This window comes from Choloepus didactylus, chromosome 2 (assembly GCF_015220235.1).
Source record: "Choloepus didactylus isolate mChoDid1 chromosome 2, mChoDid1.pri, whole genome shotgun sequence".
NCBI classification, from domain to species: domain Eukaryota; kingdom Metazoa; phylum Chordata; class Mammalia; order Pilosa; family Megalonychidae; genus Choloepus; species Choloepus didactylus.
Genome location: NC_051308.1, coordinates 221,284,062 through 221,290,919, shown reverse-complemented (window position 1 = coordinate 221,290,919; position 6,858 = coordinate 221,284,062).

Below are 6,858 nucleotides of genomic sequence, written 5' to 3'. Positions count from 1 at the left end.
CAACAAAGAATCTAACATAGTTGCATTCTTCTCTAAGCAACAGATATACTGGAAGAGTTGTATACCAATCAAATTTATTGAATAGAGTGTTTAAATGCTAGAAAAGCTTAATATCTAAAGGGAAACTTTCAATGAATCATTTTATATGATGACATTTTATTTAAAATTTGCTTAGTTATTTTGTTTATATTCAACTTTTTGTATATTCAGTTTACTTAAGGTAGGGCACAGTGTATAGCAAAAATTTTCCATTGTGGGTCCAAGCCTAGATTGGGATGCAGCTTGGCTGAAATTTCAGACATCTAGAGCAATCATAGCTGATAAGATTTTGCTCTCTGTGATGAGAAGCAAGCCCTTTACCCTACCTTACAGGATGAGTATTGGAGAGGCAGTAGTGTGAGTGTGAAGAAGGAAAGTCCACTGACCTGATGAAGGATTTTGGGACTCAAAGTATCTGTCTGTCACAGGAAATGCTGAGTTATAGCTTGGTTAATAGCCCACTTTGAGATGACACTGATGTCAGGGTTTCTAATTAGAACTCCATTTCTTTGCCAAATTCTTATCATGCATAAATCCCAACCCCGTTTGCCAGTGTTACATAGGGAACTACCTACTTCTAGAACAGTGGAGTACTGTAAACCTTTGCCAGTGGAGCAAAAAGCAAATATTCCTCTCCTTCAGGAACAAAAATGGAAATCCTATGCCTCAGAAATGCTAAGTTAACACTCCCACTAATCAAGCTATTCTGATCAACCTTTTGGAGTAAATTGGACACCACCTCTCTATTCTTGCCTTTTTAGAATTTAAGTTCTCTGTAGCAACCATTCAAGGACCCAAATGGGAAGGATTTATCTGTAAAATGTCACAAGTAGTTTAGATATACTTTCATTGATTTAACTATTTTTCTCTTGGCACAAATTTAGATCTGAATCAGTCCTTCCAGGGTCTCCCTGGCTTCATTTCCCCTTGGCACCATCTCTAGAAATTGTGTTTGCACTCCATGTTTCTCTCCATTTGTTGTCTTGGATTCAGACTACAAGCTGTTCCCTAGTCCAGTGGTACTCAGATTTTTAGATTCCATGTATCAATAAAACAGACAAAAAACAGAAACAAAAACAAAAACAAAAACAACCAACAATGCAAAAATCATGGGGCCGATATGGGGTTTCCAACATTATATTTTGCCAAATAAGGATATTTTTAAAAATTGCTAATTCTTACTGCCATCATTTTAAAAGAAAGGGCATTTTAACCTCAAACATATAGGAGAGAGTAAAGAACAGTCCTTTATATTGTATAGGATTAGCCTTATGAAAAACTTACTACATTGTCAATTACCTTTCTCACTTCCTGGAGGATTGGTGAAAATTTCTGCTCTCATATCTAGACTCTGAGTTGAAACTTCAAGGCTCCTTTAGTGCTGGCTCCTTCTTGGTTCTTATTCTTTTTTGCCCTTGATGTCTGTACCACCAGCCCTTGGATATGCACAGCTGTGAATTCCTAGTGTCCCAAGGCCACCTGGCCCAGCTGTAGGTCTTTCAGCCTTTCTTCTCATATTGCTCTTTTCATACCTTTACTGAGGGATTCATAAAACACACCTGCACATTAAAACCCAACCATCAATTTACCCTGGGATTCCTCAGTGCCTTCCAATTAAGCTGGTTAAATTGCACATTTAACATTTTAACACAAATGTTGGCCCCATAATGTTTTCAATAAAATGGGATTGAGACTACTAGGAAAAATCTTGAAAATGAATGTGACAGACCAATGCAGCAAACATTTGTTTAGTGCCTATTATGTATCAGGCATTGAGTTATAATAATTAATAGTACAACATGATCTTTGTCCTATAAGCAGTCAGATTTATTGGAAAGACAAATATAAGTTTAGGGGTTCTCTTAACCTGGTTCATGGGATGGATGGGTGGGTGGGGGAGTGGTCAGTGAGATGGTAGCTAAAAATTAGGGCATAATGTGCATTTTTCTGGAGAGAAGATTCATTACGTTCATTAGATTCTCAATAGAGTCCAGACTTCCAAAAGAAAATGAAATATTGATGTAAACACATAGTTTTAATACACTAGAATAAGTCACCTTAAGGAAATACGGCTAATATTATGGGTGAACAAAGAAAAGAGCATACTTTCTGCTTGGGGGAAGACATAAGGTTTCATTGATCAGGATCTTGAACAACATGTAAGAGTTGGGTGGGGGAGATGGGAAGAACATTCCAGATAGAAAGAACTGCATGTTCAAAAGCACAAGCTCTGGGAAAAAACATGCATTTGAGGAAAAATTCAGTGTGACTGGAGAATGGAGCTTGAGGGGAAACATGGGAGTTGCGGATTAAGAAATACACAGGGCTAGAGAATGACAAGCTTTGTACACTATGTGGACCACAGAGAACTGCCAGGAATCTTTAAAGATAGGTATTTATGTGGTCAGTTTTGGGAAGTATATAAACATTTCTCATAGGAGGTCTTTTCTATTCCTACCATATTAAGGGGGTGACTTGGCCGATGAAGTTTTCTGTTCTGATAAAGGGCTCAGAGGGCTCAAAAAGTTTGAGAACCACTTCATGGCAAAATTCTGAAGAGAATGTAGAATCTGCCTTTCCCATTTCCTACTTCTTTTCTCTCTTTCATCTCCTCCCCTTCACATATCCAGAAGGATCTTTTTATTTTCCATCTTCCAAAGGTCTAAAATGGTGGATCAAGAAGGGACCTTAGTAGCTGGTGGTGGATACCTGAAACTATCAAACTACAACCCAGAACCCATGAATCTCGAAGACAGTTGTATAAAAATGTAGCTTATGAGGGGTGACAAGGGGACTGGGAAAGCCATAAGGACCACAATCCACTTCGTCTAGTTTATGGATGGATGAGTAGAAAAATAGGGGAAGGAAACAAACAGACAAAGGTACCTAGTGTTCTTTTTTACTTCAATTGCTCTTTTTCACTCTAATTATTATTCTTGTTATTCTTGTGTGTGTGCTAATGAAGGTGTCAGGGATTGATTTGGGTGATGAATGTACAACTATGTAATGGTACTGTGAACAATCGAAAGTACGATTTGTTTTGTATGACTGCGTGGTATATGAATATATCTCAATAAAATGAAGATTAAAAAAAAATAAATCAGTGGATTCAGAGATGAAAACCTAAAAAAAAAAAAAAAAAAAGGGACCTTAGATGTCGTTTTTGTTTTGTTTTGTTTTTGTTTTTGTTTTTTAATGAATAATAAAAAGATAATAAAAAGAAAAGTAAAATATCATACAATACAATAATTGGATTAGAAAACAACACCACTACCCAGAATCCCATGTCTCTGCCTTATATCCCCCTTTCATGCTCATTTAGCTTTGGTATATTGCCTTTGTTACATTTAATGGAAGCATATTACAGTGTTACTGTTGACCACAGACTCCAGTTTGCTTTGATTATATTTTTCCCCTCTACCATCCCCTTTCCAACACTCTGCATGGTTGACATTCATTTGCTCTCCCACATGCAAGAACAGTTTTATATTTGTACATTTAGTCACAATCATTGACCACTCCAGTTTTTGCTAAGCTAAAAAGTCCCAGTCTTTATCTTCTTAGATGTCGTTTTGGTCCAACTACCTTACTTCCTTATTTTACAGTCTTGGAAATAGAGCAAGGTGGAAATTATTTGCTCTCCTGATTTCCCTTCAGTCTCTGAGTAGTGTGTAAGTACATGTGTGCAAGAGGCTTTTCCTCCACCTCTATCAAACATTATTATTGAAGTACTTCATGGTTTTGGTCCTGGGCTTTTTTCCCTTCTCACACTTTTCTGAGGAAATCTCATGGACTCTCTTGGCTTTAAATAATGTCTGCATATCAAAGACTTGTACCCCCACTCCAGTTTTTCTTTCTAAGCCTCAAACCCTTTACTGCCTACAGAACATTTCCATTTGTTTTTGTTTATCTGAAACCCAGCATGTCCAAAGATAAATGTATGATCTTTTCCCATCACCACAAATCTCCTCCTCCAGTATTCTCTATATTAGAAAATGGCACCTCATCTGCCCAACAGCTTTAATCAAAGCAGGCATGGTCCTTGATATCTCCTTCTCCTTCGTGGCCCCACCCCCACAATCCAAGCAATCACCAAGACTCCTAAAACTTCTCAGTTTTGCCCACTTCTCACTATCTTCACTGCCACTATATTAGACCATGCCATCATTATCTTTTGCCTGGATTTATTGCAATACTCTTCTAACTCATAATCTACTTTCTTCCCCCTTAATCAATTTCCCACACTGCAAACAAAGTGAAATTCTTAAAACAAACCTGAGCAGGCTACTCTCCTATGTAACTGTTTATTAGCTGATCATTGTAGGGTAAAGACTAAAGTCCTCATTTTTACCTGTCTGATCAAATTATCCTGTCCCATCTGGTGCCACCTTACCTCCAATTATGGGCAAGTCATGATGGACTTCTTTCAGTTCCTCATCAGTGCCAAACTCCTTCCTCGCTCAGGGCCTTTGCACATCTTGTCCCCTGGCTTCTCTTCCCTCCTTGTCTGGTCAATTTCCAGTCATCCTTCATGCTTAGGCTGAAACACACTTCCTCAGGGAAAACTTTCCCGGCTCCCCTGACTGGGCTAGATCTGTCTATACTTCCTCATTGCACTGTTCACAACTATAATTAAATGTTTAAGTAACTATTTGCTTACTGTCAGTTTCACTGAATAGTCAGTAAGCTTCAGGGGGAAAGGGACTTATCTTAAGACTGTCTCCCCAGCCCAGGTTAGCACCTTTCCTGGCCTCAGTTAAAACTTGTTGAAAGGGGCATTGAAGGCTTTATCCATCCAATGGCAGAACTGAAACTATAACACAACTCATTTCCTTTCCTCCAAACCAAATATTCTTTCCTCCAAACCAAAAGGGGTCTGGGTCTCCCTAACAGGATACCCACATTCCAGACTTCCTTCCCTCTTCCCAGTGATAAAGTGTTAGTCTTACGGGTTCTGTTTCTTCAAGGGCCTGTTAAAGTCAATCTGGTGAACTAATCCAGACTTAACCCTTTCCCCAAGAGTATTTGCATTTTAACTGGAAACACTCCTGGAGAGCAGGGGATAATCCCAAAGGAACTAATCACAACTTTAGGCATCACAATGTTATTATTAGAAAGAGGAAATTTTTACTATCATTCCTTAATGGAATTATAGGAAAGAAACCTAAAATATACCAGACATGTTTTAATGTCTGTTTTTCTTTTCTTTTCTTTTCTTTTTACCTTTATTTCACAACAAACTTTTTAGGGAAGTACTATTATCCCATCTATCAAATGAGAGGATTTTATAGACCTTTAGTAATTTACCAATTACTGCAAATCTGGTGGCGAGGACAATATTTAGACCCTCTGCCCAGGATATGACTCCTGTTCTAATCATCTTTTTACAATACATGCCGTTTCTCAGGGTAAGTGTAGGCAACTACTTATACAGTTTATACATAAATCTGGGTCATGTATGACTATCTTTTTAAAAAGTTATTACTAGGTTTCTTTATTCCTTAAGTGATGTCTGTGCTCTAAGACTTTACATTGTACTGTCTGCTATAAGTCCATCACTTTGGGTGCTTGATCTTATTCCTTCCAACCGTAAAAGTGATTATGGGCAGAAAAAAATGCTTTGAGCGCTTCCATGCAAAATGTGATTAAAATCCAAGATGCTGTATTATTATTTTACTACTGAGTCCACCAAAGCCTCCTGCAACTAAGGTGTGGATGGTATCAGGTTGACATTTAATAGTGCATTATTTATCTGTTGACTGCTACTTACTATAACAAAACTATTCAGAGATGGGCTGTCCTAGGATCCAATATTCCTGCAGGGGTTGAGTTTGCCCCTGATTAAAAATGCTTTTGCTTATCCTTGGATCGCATCTGTATTCTGGTTCCTAAATACAGGATTTCTCTTATGTGGGTGGAGGGACACCATAAGTTTCTCTTAGGGTCAGATACACCTGGCTATTTAATAGCTTTGTGATCTTGGGCATTTTACTTAACCTCTGTTTCCCCAGCTGTAAAATCCGAGAAACTGATAGCTATTTTGAAGAGTTGTTGAAAGTCTTTACTATGTTTGAAAGCACCTAACAACAAAGCCTGGCCCGTAAAAGAAAGTCAAATAGTGTTAATTTCCTTCCATCCCCAGTTCAAGGATACTCCCTTTTGAGATTCATATATTTGGGTTCTGTGGACTCCTTGAAAGCACATGTAAAATTTTGTGTTGACTGTGAGTAGTATTTTTCTTGGAAATGAAGTCCACAATTTAACAGATTATCATAGGGGCCAGCAACTTCCCTAGAAAAGAAATGGGAGAATCTCCTCCCACCCAGTGATACTAAAAGTTGAATATGTTTTGCAGGGAGCCAGTTTTTTTGTGGTTGCTTTTGCCCCTCTGGGAATTCTCTGTTGCAGTTGGCTAACAGAGAGAGTGACCAAGCCCCGCTGAGGAGTCTCTCTCAGGGTGTGACCCCTTCCCCCCCACTAAATTTCCCTGAGGACTCTGTGAACCCTCTCCCAATACCCTCCCAAATGGGGGTGGGATATCGATGCAGCTGAGAAGCAGATTTATTTTAACTTATCTCGCGTTCCGAGGTCTGCTCCTCCAGCTCTGGTGGTTTTGTTATGCTAAAACACTCCTTCCACGCGTTAGTCAAAACCTCGAGGGGAGACCCAGGCCGCCCCCACCCACCTAGGCCTCAATCGCAAGGTATTGGAGGCAGGGACGGCAGAGCGCGTCGCTTCCGCTCCTCCGGACCACCAGAGGGCGCTGCGGCCCCGCGTCTTCCTTCCCGTGGTGCTTCGCGCCGGGCCCTTCCGCGTGGG